This window comes from Chenopodium album, chromosome 3 (assembly GCF_948465745.1).
Source record: "Chenopodium album chromosome 3, dcCheAlbu1.1, whole genome shotgun sequence".
Taxonomy (NCBI): domain Eukaryota; kingdom Viridiplantae; phylum Streptophyta; class Magnoliopsida; order Caryophyllales; family Amaranthaceae; genus Chenopodium; species Chenopodium album.
Window position 1 is genome coordinate 19,091,310 of NC_137836.1, and position 16,445 is coordinate 19,107,754.

Consider the following 16,445-nt stretch of genomic DNA (forward strand, 5'->3'; position numbering starts at 1 on the left):
GAGAGAAGTCAGAGAAAATTTGAGTTTTAGAGAGAGAAAGTAATGGAGGAAAGAAGAAATGAAGAAAGAAAGAAGAAAAAACGCGGAAGTTAGCTCGCGCCCGGTCGGGCGGATTTCGCCCGGTCGGGCGATAAAATTTGTCTCGTGTTCACGCCCGAACGGGCGCTTCTCGCCCGGTCGGGCGATCTGGCCAAAATTTTCCATCTTGTTCTCGCGCCCGATCGGGCGCCATTCGCCTGATCGGGCGAAATTTTGCCCAGAAATTCTTCACTTCTCGCGCCCGGTCGGGCGAGGCTTGCCCGATCGGGCGGACAAATTAGTCCGTATACGTCAAAATTCGCGCCCGGTCGGGCGAAATTTCCTATTTTAAAACAATGCTCTCGCGCCCGATCGGGCGAGCTTCGCCCGGTCGGGCCCGAGACTAATTCGGGGAGAGCTAATTTTCCTCTGTTCTCAAAAAGTTGTCTAACTCTTTTCCTTCAAACCTGTACAAATACTCATAAAACTAATTAAATTCCCTCAACTCTCCTCACCTAAGAAAACGAAAATAAAAACTGATCTAAAAAAAACATTAAAAATACGGGTTGCCTCCCGCAAAGCGCTGGTTTATCTAGGTCCTGCACGACCTTCTTACCAAGTACAATTCCTAAGACCCTTGGCCCAACGCTTGATCGGGTGGTTTCTCACCCGGTCTAGCGATGTTTAAGCTGCGATGCGGCTTCCTGACATATCCTGTGGGACGCCAAGTCGCCTTATCTGGTGGATCCTCCATGACTTGGACTGGGGGATCTTCAATGCTACGCACTAAAAACCCTTCTTCGATCGAATGTTGCTTCAAATAGTCATTGTGTTCAACACTTGCAACTCGATCTGGCGGAACACTTACCGTAGGCTCGATTCGCACAACTTGATCTATCGGTTCCACTTGTTCATCCTCGAAACCAAGACCAACATTGTAGAATGCTCTTTCTATTGCATCGACTTCCTTCTGCCATTTGTCTATCTCATCTGAAAGGGATGCAACACAAGATACCGCCTCCAAGGGATCTTTTTCAAGAGCTTGGGGCTTATTAGAATAATTTACAACCACATTAACACTGAAACATTTCTCCTCAGTCATGGAGCTTTTGAGGGTATTATTCAGATTAAAAACCACTTTATCATCCCCTACAGATAGTGTTAGCTTACCACTTCTAACATCTATGACTGCTCCTGCAGTGTTAAGGAATGGTCTACCCAAAATAATTGGGGTTTGCATATCCTCAGCCATATCAAGAACAACAAAGTCTACAGGTATATAAAATTTACCTACTCTAACGGGGACGTCCTCTAAAACACCTAGGGGGTATTTGAAAGAACGGTCGGCCATTTGCAGAGTTATATTGGTAGCTTTTAATTTACCCATATTTAACTTAGAACACACAGATAATGGCATAACGCTAACACTAGCACCCAAATCACATAATGCATTATCAATCAGAAGATTACCGATATGACAAGGGATAGAAAAACTACCCGGATCTTTCAATTTAGGTGGAGACTTATTTTGAAGTACGGCGCTACACTCTGCAGTGAAAGCTACTGTCTCTACCTCACTAATAAACCTTTTTCTCGTCAAAATTTCTTTCATAAATTTTGCATATGAGGGGATTTGTGTGATCAATTCAGTAAAGGGGACTGTTACCTTCAAATCCTTAACCACCTCCAGGAACTTACCAAACTGCTTATCCAAGTTTGTCTTCAATTGACGATTGGGGAAAGGAAGTTTGATAATTGGCTTTTGAGCATTCTTCTCTTTGTCTGGAGTAGCCACCTTCTCCGGAGTTTTACCCTGCAATGTAGGATTAGATGTGTTAGTATTATCTTCTAGCCCTGCAGGGCTAGCAACTACATTGTTTGGTTTAATGGAATCAAGATTAGCATTATTTAATAAAATAGGTTCATCAACTCTGGGCATAGAGGGCCCTTCATAGTTTGAACCACTCCTTAGAGTAATTGCAAATGCTTGATCCGTAGGCCTAGTCGGCTGTGCCGGCAGGGCTCCCTGTTGGCGTGCTTGTAGAGTAGCGGAAAGTTGCGCAATTTGATTATCTACAATTTTGTTATGCGCTAGAATTTGATCAATTGTCGCATCTCTGCTCTCCATGTGCTTTTGCATATTAACCAACATTGCTCTAATTTCCCCTAAAGAAGGGTCTGAAGATGAGGGGGGTTGTTGTGGTTGATTCTTTTGGCCAACATTGGGATGATAGTATTTCTGCTGCTGTTGCTGTGGCACCTGTGGTTCTTGTGGTGGTGGATTTTGAACATTAGTGCTCCGGTAGGAAAGGTATGGATGATTCCGATACCCAGGATTGTAAGTGTTGGAGTATGGGTTATTCTGCCTATAAGCTTGGAAGGCATTAACTTGCTCCACGGAACTCCTGCAATCTTGCTCCCAATGACCTACAATACCACAATTTTCACAGAAAGCCTCATTAGAATTATTATTAATCGCAAAAACATTGGCTACGTTAGCAGTGCTCAGATTATCTAATTTTTGACAAATAGAGGTCAGTTGAGCTTGCAAAAAGGATACAGAGTCGACGCTATGTTTCCCCTTGTTAGCAAATCCTCTGGGATTCCCATATTGGGAATTGTGTATCGCCATATCTTCAATAACCTGACCTGCGTCATCAACATTAAGATTCATAAATCTCCCACTAGCTGCAGAGTCTAAAATTATTCTAGAAGAATTTCCAATGCCATTATAAAAGGCTTGGATTAACTGCCATTGTGCTAAATTGTGGTGAGGGCATTCTCTTTGTAAGTCCTTGAACCTCTCCAAAGCCTCATATAAAGACTCATCGGCTTCTTGGGCGAAGTTCTGAATCGCACTCCGTAGTACTGTTGTTCTCTCTGCAGGGTAATATTTGTTATAAAAATTCAAAACAAGAGTTTCCCAGTCAGATATACCAAGCGTAGTTCTATTTAAACCATTAAACCACAATTTAGCTTTTCCAGTTAAAGAAAAGGGAAAGAGAATCTCCCTGATTTGGTCTTGAGTGACCCCGGCTTGCCTTATGGTGTTGCAATATTGACAATAGTCGGCAATGTGAAGATTCGGGTCTTCACCCTTGGCTCCACTGAATTGCTTCCTCTCTATCATCATTATAAATTGAGGCTTAATTTCAAATTGAACCTCATCAAGAGCCGGAGTGGGAGTGAGATGTGGAAAATCCGTAAGCTTCGGTTGTGAATAATCACTAAGTTTCTTTGCAACCGCCATCTCTGATTCTGTGTCTGATGATGCCTCTGAATTGCTAGAACCAGTTGGAGAATCTCGGTGATTATTGTTATTATCACCAGAATCCGCCAGGATTTGCTTGTAGAAGTTTTTCTGTCTATGGAAGGAACGTTCGATCTCAGGATCGAATGGGATGTAACCTGATCTGGAACACCTGGGCATAAACAAAAACTAGAAGCAAATATGAGATTTGTCTCAGAGAACTAACGCTCTCTGAGACAAAAAGGGAATAATCTAGACTACAAAAATAATCAGAAATAAAAATAAAACCGTTTCCCCGGCAACGGCGCCAAATTTTGACAGGGTAAAGTCGTATCCCCTAATAAAAAATAATTACCTAATTCACTAACTAAAGTAGATAGGGAAGTAGGGTCGATCTCCACAGGGAAACAAGTCTTTTTACTCCTAATTAAATATTATAATCTAAATTATTTAAGTAACCAATATTAAAAGTTGAATATGAAACTAAACTAAAAAGAGTAGGAAAAGGGAGAAAATAATATATAAAAGGATCTAGGGCATAGGTTCACCAATAAATAATACTCCGGGGCAAAATAGGGTAATCAATCATTGACATTGCATAAATAACATGATTAACAGGCTCTCGCAATTTATTAACCAACATAGATCTAACAGGCTCTCGCAATTTACTAGATCTAAGTTCTTATTGAAAATAGCCTTTAATATCAAATTAACATCTGCTCGATTCATCAATTTAATATTGCTATACTTTTACAAGCCGCAATTGTAAAACATTAAAACAATCCAATAAGAAATCATCATGCAATACCAACAATCAATAATAGTCAATCATCAATGCATCAATTAATCAGATTGTAAAGGGCTCTCGCTACTTATTACAATCACATAATTAATTTATCGGTATTAAATCTCATCTCACGAATCTTGACTTAACCATTTATAAATTAACTTGCCTATTGAAACTAGACCTAAACATTAATTCTCATCTCTCGATTCTTGAATCAATATTGTCAAACTCATGCATAAAAGATAGGCCTAATCTAGTCACAGAGCATTAATTCAATCAATAGGAAATTAATCTAGCATTGATAATTAACAACAATAATTTACCCCTTCATATTATTTATGGATCCCCACAAACCCTAGAAATTAAACTACTCACACATAATTAAATATAAACTAAGCAAAGCAATAAAATAAATCATGATCAAAGGAATAGAATAAATAACTAAGATTAAGGGAAGAGAAATCGTTACCAAAATAAATCTGAAATTAACTAAAGAAAAATTAACAAAGGTTTAGAGAGAGAAAACTAAGTAGAGAGAGAAAGTCTAAGAGAAAAGATTAAGAGAAGAAGAAAAGTAGATCCTAAAATCGTATTACGGAGGAGTATTTATACTCCGTACAAAAATCCTAATCTGAAACAAATTAAAACGACGTTAATCGTCTCCTAAATAAACACGCGCCCGATCGGGCGAGGCACCGCCCGATCGGGCGCGCCTTTTTATCTTTAATAGCTATCTCGCGCCCGGCCGGGCGCGTCACCGGGCGCTCCTCCCGCCCGGCCGGGCGCGCCTCCGGGCGCCAGCCTTTTTGGCCGGGCGGATCATTTGGGCCAATATTTGGACTTCGATTGGGCTCCAATTCTTCGGGCCAATCTGGGTTTCCTCTTTGGGTCTTGAATACTCGGTCCAAACGCCCCGGTATCACCTCTACCAGGCCCTTAATCACCGGTTCGATGGCTCCAACCGGCCCTGGGCTATAAAATCTGGTCGTGCTTCTCCAGTGCTCGTGATTGCTCCTAAATATCTCGGGAAAATACTCCAAAAGCATAAATCCCTGCAAAAGTCAACCAAATCTACGAAAACACTAGAAAACACCAATTAGTAATAAAAGTGGCTCTAAAGAGCCAAAAACACTACTAATTATGACCAAGGGACGGGGGTAAAATACTATATAAAATGGTCCTCCAACTAATCTACAAGGGAAATTCAGACCAAATTGGATAGGATCATACTGTGTAATTGAAATTATATCAGGAGGACAATTAGATAAATGGATATGGGTGGTGATGAAATCCATCAACTAATAATAAATATGATCTCCATAAAAAATATAACATATAAATTCCGGACAAACTCGTTCATTCAAATATTCTAATGCAAATTTATAGCATTCAAATAAAAGATTCTAAGGGTTATAAATTCTGCCGAACTCCATTGTAAAATTCATAACACTTGGGGGAGGGGGGTAGACCAAAAAGTAAAATAAAAATTTTCACTTAATGTTGGGAATATTTCAAACATTGAGCACCACTATGATCATACATTTAAGCATTGTGGCATCCAAAGGAAAGAAACTAGAGCAAAAGTGATGCCAACAAGTTTTAAGAACTTGTAAACCGTTCACGAGTGTGAAGGCTACACCTCATTCACGATCACAGAGATCACTAACTCCATAGTGTTCCTGAACAATGACTAGATATTCGGGGAAGATGGTACAAATCCAACCTAAAAGAGATTGAACCCATCCTAAATAGGCCTCTAACATATTTTTTATCAGAATCATGTGCGCTTTCCAATCAACATACAATCGATAAACTTCTAAGTATATTTTAATCTACGTTGGTTGATTATTAATGCACAAATATATCTTTTATTGGCGATCACTTGAATTAAAATCATATTAGTCTAAACAAAATTATTAAATATTTTATTTAGTGTGATTTCAAGCACAAATTTCCTTTAAACCTACAAAAGAGGGCGTGATCAAACAATAACAACAAAATACGAATAATCAAACAAGGTAAAATTATAATAATATGGACATAACAAATCACCATCATTATAATATTTCATTAAAGCATAATATTAGCAAGATCTTAGGTATGATACTAACATGATTAATAACAAACCCCCGCATGCCACTAGAAGCTGATATTTTCATCGTTGTGCAAACATTCCATCGCTGGACGATGCTTTTCAGGAGAAAAGATTCGTACGAAATTCAACTTCCAATCAAATTGGGTTAGTCGAATATCCGTACTTATCCTTATTTAATCATAATTTAATCAATAAAAAAACTCTAGTTTTATCCGATATAAAATTCTTAATCATTAACTTTTCAAAAAGAGGATAATTAGAACATTCTAGAAGATTCTTGATGCTAATAATCAATCCTAATGCCTTTAGAACTTAAAACAACCTTCTAGATTATTCTACAAACTTAAAATAAATCCTAATGGTTTTATAAATTTAACTAATATTAATGGACCCTCCAAATGATCATTGGATCCACATATAAAGCTGGGGTTGGGTCCAGTTTAGTAATTTGACCATAATTTCCTCGTCATAAATTGGATTTATGATTATAACATAAAGTTGGAAAGCTCCTTTCAAACCCCATTCAACTACACAAATATTGGACCCACATTATGAATCAAACTAAACAGGATTGGACGTTTTTCATAAATAGGACACGTAATAAATGATTTTTGAATCAAAACATTTTTTGGTAAGGTGGAATTCACGAGATTCTTCAACATTTCACCTTACTCGATAATCAATGACGTGAAATGTACTCATCATTGGGTTTGATTTTGGGGAGACACAATCCGGTGTTTACACTTAAGTATTCTAAATTTTATCGAAATCCACGATAAAATTCCCAACACTTGGGGGGAGGGGGTAGATAAAAAAAAAGGAAAATTTGTAATTACTAATCTCAACTTTGAGCCATTTACTTTAATTAATCCCAACCATCGATTATTCCTAAATAATCCCAACTTTAAGGGGTGTTTTTTTTTTTTTATGAGGTCCAAATTACCGATGACCTGAAGAAAAGGTAAACTCTTTTTTTTTTTTTTTTTTTTTTTATATTGCCACATGTTAGATTTTAAATGGTCAAAATAATAAAATTCTTTTAACAAAAAAATATGAAAACTCCTCCCCCCCTCCCAGCCCGCAGACCCCGCCACCGGCACCACCTCTAGCACCGGACCTACCTCATCCCGATGAATCACCAACCTAAACCCTTGCCCAAGAACGCGAAACTCCTCCCAACCCGCAACCACCAAGTAAACCCCTCCCAACTCGCAACCACCAAGTTCCCCCACCCAATTTCTCTTCACCTTTGAACTCAACAACACTGCTTCCGCCGTCGCTGAAACAACATTAGATCCTCCTCGTTCGTCCAACACCTCGTCCTCCCGTCAACAACATTCGTGTTCATTTCCCTAACCCTGAAGACACCAATGAAGTCTTTGTTGATGGTTACGCCATCAAAATCCCTAAAGGATTATAAGTTCTTCAGGCTTGTGAGGGTTGTCAGCGTTTTGCTATCATAGTTACGTTTTGGTCGCTGGGAATTGTCGTATGCGATCGATGGTGGGAAGAGTATAGTGAGGTGGTTTTCGCGAGTAGAGTAAGGTGGTTTTAGGGTGTTTCGATTGTGGGGGAGAGGTGGAAAAGGAGAGGAGGACGGTGGGAGGTTGTTTGCGGCACCGACGCTAGGGGAAATCGATGAACGGGGGAGAGGCAGCCATCCGGCGTCAAAGCTTGGGTGGCACCGTGGCAGATTGGTGGTTGGGAGGTGTTTGGCTAGGTTTGTTTTGATTTTTTTCTTTTATTTTGATTTTAATTTTTTTAACCTATTGAATGTTGACACGTGGCAAATGACTTGCTATTACAGGTTTGGTAATCGGTAAGGCCTGATAAAAGTCAATACCTCCTAAAGTTGGGATTATTCGGGAATAATTGATAGTTGGGATTAATGAAAGTAAATGGCGTAAAGTTGGGATTAATAATTACAAATTCGATTTCCATGAAAATTCCTCACACTTGGGGGGTAATAAAATATCAAAAATAAATTCACTCATTTTAGAACTTTGGTCGAAAAAATAACACTTGCAACACAACAACCACGCATAACTCAAAAAGGTAACACCAGTTTGTCTCATGCAACAAATCTAATTGTGTGCAGTAGGCTCGAGAACCACCTGACGTTGCACGCGCCACCTGATGACGGACTTTGAACTTAAATTTTTACGCTTGAAGAAAATTGGTTATGATTTTACTACTGATAAAATGAAGGTGTGTTTAATAATCTTATATATATTTAGGAAAACAAAATTAAACATTGATTTTATTTCCTACAAGTAGGACTAAAGAAGATAAAAGCAAATAAATAAAATTGCAAAAGATCTACACAAGACCTGATTTCGTGATACGAATACGTAGGTAATTTTTTATTAAGTTAAATTACAAATTAAATATTAAAAAAAATCTCTTTTAATCAAAAAATAAAATTATTCAAAAGTATATTTTAATACTTGGCTAGTAATATAGAAAAATTCTAGTAGTGGATACCACTTTATTGAAAAAAAAAATACTACTAAATATTGTTGTAATACCTCGTATTTTTGTATGTATTTTAATTAAAATATGTATTTGAGAAGTATTTAATTAAATTGAATTGTTTTATTTAAAGTATTTCAATTATTTATTTTGACGAGTTTGGAAATATTTTTGATAAAATGGAAATTTTATTTAATTAATTGTTTTATTTAAGTTGGGGTTTAATTTAATTTTTTTTTTATTTTAGTAAATTTTTATTAAGGAAAGATTAAAGGATTTTTTGAGTTTTACCACCAAAAAAAATCACGAAATTGTTTTTTACTTCCAAAAATTTTAAAAGTTGTATTTTACCACCCAAAAAATTTCTAAATATTGTTTTTTACCACCTACCATCAAGAAAACCGTTAACTTTAACGGTTTAAAGAAAAACTCTTCAATTTTCGTGCGCAAAACATGTTGTTCATAGGTTTAGGCGGCATTTTGGCCCTATGGGCTCAATTTGAAGTCAGAATTGACAAAAAATGGTCGAAAATGCCTCGTTTTGCGTGTTTTACGCAAACTGAGGTAGTTTGAAACGCACAAAAAGAAGCATTTCCGATCATTTTTTGTCGATTCCGACCTTAAATTGGATCCATAGGGCCAAAATGCCCCCCAAAACCCCTAAATATGATGTGTTTGGCACAAAAATCGAAGAATTTAAAATATTCCGTTAGGTTTTTGATGGCAGGTGGTAAAAAACCATTTTTAATTTGTTTTTTGGTGGTAAAATAAAACTTTTAAAATTTTTGGTAGTAAAAAACAATTTCGCGATTTTTTTGGTGGTAAAAGTAAAAAAATCCAAGATTAAAAAAGGAAATTTTAGGGAGAAGGGTTTCTATCGGAGGGGTTTAAATATTCAACATTTGAAGCAAATCAAACTTTGCCCAGAGTAGAAAAAACCCAAGGTAACTTCTCTTTAACTTATTTCTCACATTCCCCTTCCTCCTTCTCGACACACCCCCCCACCTCCGACCACCAGCAGTAGGTGGCCACCGGCCGCTAGCAGCGTCAAGCGTCATACCATGCAGCCACCAGCGCTGGCAGCGGGCGTGGTGGCTGCCGCTACCACCCACCCTTTTCGAACAAAAAAAATATAAAAAACTTTATTTTAAAAATTATTTTAATCCTAGATCTAATTATTTATTATGAGTTTTATGATTTGAATTTTGATATTTGATTACAAATATTATGTTAATTAATTTTTAGATTTTATTTTAAATTGAAAAGTGATGAGTGACATTTAACTCTTAGGGAGTAGTTTTAGAGTTATTTCCGTGTTTATTTTCCTTTATTTTCCCTTTTATTCTCTTGTTTTCTTTTAATAAAGTTTCTAATTTATTTCTTAGTTTTAGTATGTTTTAATTTAATTTCTTTATTTAATTGGTTTCTAGTTTATTTTCGTATTTTATTTGCTTTCGATTTATTTTATTTCGTTCCTTTTCTTTGTTACTTTCATAGTTTTAATTAGCTTTATGTTTATTTTGTTATTTTATTTTACTTTAATTGTATAGTTTTTGTTTAATTTTTTTTATTTTTAGTTTTATTTCTTTTGTTTCTATTTTACTTTATTTATTTCTAATTTATTTATTTTATTTTATTTGTCTTGATTTCTTCTCGGTTTTGTGTTTTGGGTCCCGGGTTTCATGTCAAGTGAGTTCGGAGTTCGGGGACGAGACAAAGTGTGTGAACATTACTTTGCTGGCTGCTGTCCCTTATCCTACACCGCTCTCTCCCCCTCTAATCTTTCTTAACCTCCACCACACCAAAACACCAAACCTCCCCTGCTCCCCCTATCTTCTCATCTAGCCTCCTTTGAACTCCTAACTTGCTACCACTGTTATCCACCAATCCACAGCTCCCTTGCTCCCATATTCCACCACAACACCACCAACCGCATCCCAATCCACAATAAGCCACATCGCTGCTGCCTCCTTCACCCACAATCAACCACCAAACAATTTGCCAGACCATCTCACCTTCTCACCCTCAATATCCAGCCACCGCTTAACCCACAACAACAGCAACCCCTTTGTTGCATCTCAATCAGCGCAGTCCCTTGCTTCTTCCAATCGCCACCTGCGAGCACAACCGCAGCACCAACCATCCAGCAACAGAGGACCACCAACTGTCATCCAGCAACAGTCGCACAATTTCCGGCCACCGCGCACCGCACCCCTGCCGCAGCTCCTTAATTTCTCCAACCACAGCAACAAATCGCACAACAACAGCCCCGAATTAGAGCAAAATGCAAGTTCATTTGGGTTCGAGTAAACCGTTGAGGGTTCGGTTGAAGTGCCAAAACAGTAAAAAACTTTCGAAGTTTTCTCATTTGAATAGGTGTGGTCGAACACACCCATGGTTCAACCGAACCAACCCCGTAGTTCGGCCACACCAACCCATGGTTTGATCGAACCACTCCGCGAGCTCTGCGTGTGATTCTTAATGAAGATCGTACGGTTTTGATTTGATGCTTGATGATAAACGATGAGGATGAGCGGTGACGATTTGATGATGATGGTTGATGAACAGTGGTTATGGTGATGCGCTTCAATGGAGTTCAGAGCAGCCAAAAAATCGAAGAAGAAGAGTTGGGGTCTGATTGGTTTTTGTTGGGGATTTGTTTTTGGTTTTAATATTTTCTTTTTCTTTTAGTTTTGTTTTACTTTACTTCCCTTTTCTTATTTCTTTCTTTTAGTTTTATTTTCATTTTTTATTTTCCTTTTCTTTATTAATTTCCTTCTTTTATTTTTCTTATTTTTGCTAGCTTAGTATAAATACCCATTTTTGGGTAATTAGAATCAACAATAAACATTATCAATTATTCTATTCTCTAATTAGTTTTTTAGAGAGCTTCTATCTCTAGGTTTAGGTTAGGATTAGAGAAGTTTAGAAAGAGAAAGTGAGGGTTTTACCATTGTTGAGCTTGGATATTGAAGAGGATGATTGATCATCTTGCTTGTAGATTTTCACATTCAATAAATGAGAATCTCTAACTCTCTATCCTCTATTTTTATTGCTTTCTTTTGATTAATATTTTAGTTGTTGGTATTGCTTGTTAATCATGTTTATTCTTGATTATTTGTTAATTAATCTTGTTGTTAGCATGTTAGTGAGTAATTCCCCCATTAAGGGGATGGTTGTGGTGTAGTTGGATCTTGAGCATATTCTAGGGTTTGGAATTTGATTTATTTGTGATTAAAGTATTTATATGCTTGATATTCTTTGATCTTCTTGCAAGTGCACATTGTTGGTTGATTAAAGGTGAATCTTTTCTAACAAGGAACGGAAGTTGACTTAGCTAGGGTTCATTGTTATCGATTATTATTTAATAGTACGCTGTAGTATATGGTTCTAATTTGGAAACATAGAGGCTATGTTAGGAGAAGCCAATTGACCCCGAAAGGCGGCTAGATTGGATCCCTTACTTCGATATTCGAGCATGTTTAGTTCATAATTAATTCAATTTCCATGCCTTTGTTTATGTTCAATTGAATTCTATACCTAAACCATTTCTCTAAGTGTTTTATTTCTTATTTTAGCATCTTTAGACTTTAGTTTATTTTTCTCCTATTCCGGACTAGCTTAATTGTCGATAACATTTGGTGGTGTTTATTCGTTCCCTGTGGTTCGACCCCTATGCTTGCCTTATACTCGTATTAGGTTTTTTTTAGGTTGTATAAATTGTATTTGATCTAGGGATAGACAATTGAAGATGCTTTTATTCCCTTGTCAAATTGGCGTCGTTGCCAGGGAACGACTTTCCATTACCGTTGTGTTATCTTTTTGAGACTAGTACTTTGTATATAATTTTCATTGTATTTGTTGGTTTTTAATTATTTGTGTTGCTTTATTTGAAAAAATGGCTTATATTTCTATTCCTCAATTTGATAATGAACCGTTTTGGGTGTATTTCACTAGACTTAAGGATTTCCTAGATGGTGTTAAAGGTTTTACCAAGGGTGATTATTGTAAAATCATTAATTTGGGATTAAATGAGCATTTTAGAGGAGTAGTTGATAATATGTTAAATGGTAGATTTCAAGACATGTCTTCGGATGAAGCTTGGGATTTCTATTCATGGTTAGCTAGGGATAATTATGATTGGGAGAGGGCCAACATGAGACTTATGTTTGGGATTCTCATTCTTTTAATGTTGATGCTAATTGTCATGATTTGTATAATATGAATTCCCATGATGTACTTTATGCTCCCCATAGTGACCATGTAATGCATGATTTCAACTCCCTTCCCTCTATAGCTCAATGTAATCAGGTACATTCTAATGATGATGAAGTGCATGTTCTTTCTCGTATTGCATCCGATTTTTGCATGAATTCTAAAGGTGTTCCCCATAGTCCCCTAGATGATTCCAGTGAGCAAGCTTTTGACTCGTCTATCCATGATGATTTGGACTCCATTGAGATTATGGCACAAATATTTCTTGAGTTTCAAACGGTAGCCCATAACCTTAGAGAGTTCACTGATAAGGCTTCATTAGAAAGAGATGAGTTTGAGAAAAATTTGCCCCCATTCACTCTTGATTTTGAGATGGTGGGCCTTGAGAAATTTAAGGGAGATGTTCAAGGTTGTGAAGAGGAGGTTGAGGTTAAATCCTTTGGAAATTATGAGCTTAAGGGAGATGTAGAACGTGAGGGTTCTTCATTTGAGGATTCCATGATTGATTTTCATTCCCTCCTTAGTGATGTGAGATCTTGTGATGAGGGATTAGCTACCCCTTATTCCCTTTTTCATACAACTTTCTCCCAAAGGTTTAACCATATCTCCTACTATCCTATGTTCCTCCCTTCTTTTCTCAAAGAACCTCTTAGGGATCCTTTTCCTATTCATGCTTCCAAAGCCCCCAACTCTTTCATTGTTGATGAGGAAAAGAGTTATAATGCCAACCAAAAAGATTTTTGCGAGGAGAGTTTGCCTCCCTATTTTTCTTTTTATTTTTCTACTTTTTCTTCTTATTTTCTTAATTTTTCTTTTGATTCATTTACTTTTTCTTTTCTCCCTTCTCTCAAGCATAAAGTCTCCTTGTACTTTATGTTTGTTTGTCATATGAGCATCGTGTATGCTCTATTTCTTGATATGTTTACCGGTGCATATGACAAGTTGTTGCGTTCTTTATCGAGTTATTTGCTAGATTGGTCATGCTTGGACGTTAAGCAAGCCTTTCTCGGGAAGTAACCCGTGTTTTATTGCTTTCTTTTTCTTTCTTTTACGTTTCTCATTTTTGTTTACTCTCTTGTCTATTTGTATAGGTACTTGATGCATATACTCATGTGCAAGGATTTAGGATTGAGATCCTTGAGAAGAAGCACCAATGATTGCTTGCATTTGGAAAAGGAACAAAGACGAGGAATTAGATGAAAATGTGGACAATGTGCTCAATTGCGGGTTTCAACACCCACCTCACATTTGGTTTACTATTTCCTTCTTCCCTCATCTTAAATTTTCTTTCTTAAATTCATGTGGATTGAATGAATTATGATTTGTTGTGTGGATGTGTTTTCTTCCCCTTCCTCCCACCCTTTTTGTCTTTATTTTGAGCATTGAGGACAATGCTCCATTCTAGCTTTGGGGAGTAGCTATTTGCTAGCTTGGGGGGTTATCTATATCTCTTGGTGGTTTCTTAATCCATAGTCTCTTGATTGCTTGATTGATTCCACTCATACTTGCCAAAGTCTATTATTGAGATCGGTTTTCTATGTTTGGATGGCCATGAGTGCCTTATTGAGTTGACTTTTGGTATATGTAGTTTTGATTGATCATGCTTTCATATTGCACAATTGTATATGCATTCTTGAGTATTATTGTTTTGTGAATATTCGTGTGTATAGTGTCTTTCCATGGCATTCAAGGCAAGGTTTCAAAATGTTTTGTTTCAATATTGGACATATTTGGGCTTTAGCACCTAGAATACTCTCTTTCCTAGTTGTTAGAGGTTTTCGTGCACTTGAATTTCGGGGTTGGTTCACACATATTTTTTTGCCAAGGTAGTAGAAATTAAGGGCTATGAGACCTTAGCTCACTCGGTTTGTGGTAAGATGGTTGTCGCTCTCTAGCTAGTTGAAGCTCTAAAGGTGATTTTTGCTACTCCACTATCGTTATTCTTGTGAGGATGTATCTATATTGTTCTAGCCTTCTACATTTCTTGCATGTGTGGCGTTTGGATCCTTGGCATTGCTAGCTTATATCGAGAATTTGGCTTAATCTACCTAAGACCGAGACCGAACCAACCTAGGGGAAGATGAAGGCAATTAGAATTTTTGTTTTGTTCTATTATTTTCTATTCTTTTATTTTTCTTTTGCATTTGCTTATTTAGTAACCCAATTTGAGCCTTTTTTTCCCTTCTTTGGCATAACCACATTACAAACCTATGACCTTTGCTTTATTTTCACCTTTATTAGTTTTTGTGAAGCATTATTGGGAATTGATTTGTATGTTTGGTTAATAAAAGAGGAAAAAAAATGAAAAAGGAGTGAAAAACTCAAATTTTGGTAGATGTGATTATCTTTGTTATGTTGAATGGTTTGAGGAAATGAGAAGAAAAGAAAGGAAAGAAAGAAAAGGCCGCTCAAAGTTAAAAGAGGCGAGAGCAAAGAATAAAAAGAAAAAAAAAAAGAAAAAAATATTGAGAAAATACAAAAATATTTTTGTTTGGTTGAAAAAGAATAAGCTTGGGGGAGGAGTTGCTTTGTGATCTATTGCTAGAATTTTTTATTTGAAAGTTGGTAGTTTATTGAGTTTGAATTGAGGAATGATCAACCTTGCTTCACTTCTAAGTTTACCACCAATTTCTAAATTTATTTCCACGCCCTTTACCCTAGCCTAAACGTTTCAACCCTTTTAAGACCTTTTGACCTTAGTGAGGTTTAGTTACTACCGGTGGAGGGTAATCAAGCCAAGCCTATTGAGCGAGCTATTGATGCCAAGATGTCGGGTAGCCTAAATGTTTTTCATTGTTTATTTCTTCTGGTTCCTTCGAGGAATCTCGAGATACCACCTTAAAAGTGGATGCAAAACTAGTGAGGACGCGGAATTTTGGTTGGAAATAAGGAGTGTAAGTCCCTCTAAGTTCTCTACCCTTTGCATGCTTTATGTGTGTACCAAACTTAGATATTCTTTTGCTTGGCTACCTTTAATGTCTAGAAAGGATTGTATTCTTGTGCACTTAGCCCGTTGTTTGTGTTTAGTTTGAAATGTCAAAACTCGAGTTTTCTTGCTTTCACCTTTGCCTTGAATGTTATGTATTGCCAAGAGTTGTGGGTTAAACCTCTTAGGAAACCCTCACGAGAGCTTACTTGTCCTCTTTGGCAACATTGGGTTTAAAGGGCTTGATGCATACGCTAAATGCATCCGTGATTCCTACGACAGTGAGTTAATGTACATTCTTTCTCTTTGTTTCTATTTTGTTCCTTTTGCTTTCAATAATTCCATCGTTCTCTTTTGCCTTAGCTTTGCTCGAGGACGGCAAAGGTTTAGCTTGGAGGAATTTGATGAGTGGCATTTATGACACTCTCAGGGAGTAGTTTTAGAGTTATTTCTGTGTTTATTTTCGCTTATTTTCCCTTTTATTCTCTTGTTTTCTTTTAATAAAGTTTATAGTTTATTTCTTAGTTTTAGTATGTTTTAATTTAATTTCTTTATTTAATTGTTTTTTAGTTTATTTTCATATTTTATTTGCTTTCGATTTATTTTATTTCGTTCCTTTTCTTTGTTACTTTCATAGTTTTAATTAGCTTTATGTTTATTTTGTTATTTTATTTTACTTTAT

The 16,445-nt window shown here is 36.7% G+C and overlaps 1 non-coding gene across 1 annotated transcript; it reads left to right on the top strand.

The window, feature by feature from the left end:
• Positions 1-2,780: 2,780 nt before the first annotated feature.
• On the top strand, positions 2,781-2,887 carry LOC145626002 (small nucleolar RNA R71). Its single transcript, XR_014110890.1, has one exon. It is a non-coding gene; the product is annotated as a small nucleolar RNA R71 (small nucleolar RNA).
• Positions 2,888-16,445: the final 13,558 nt, after the last annotated feature.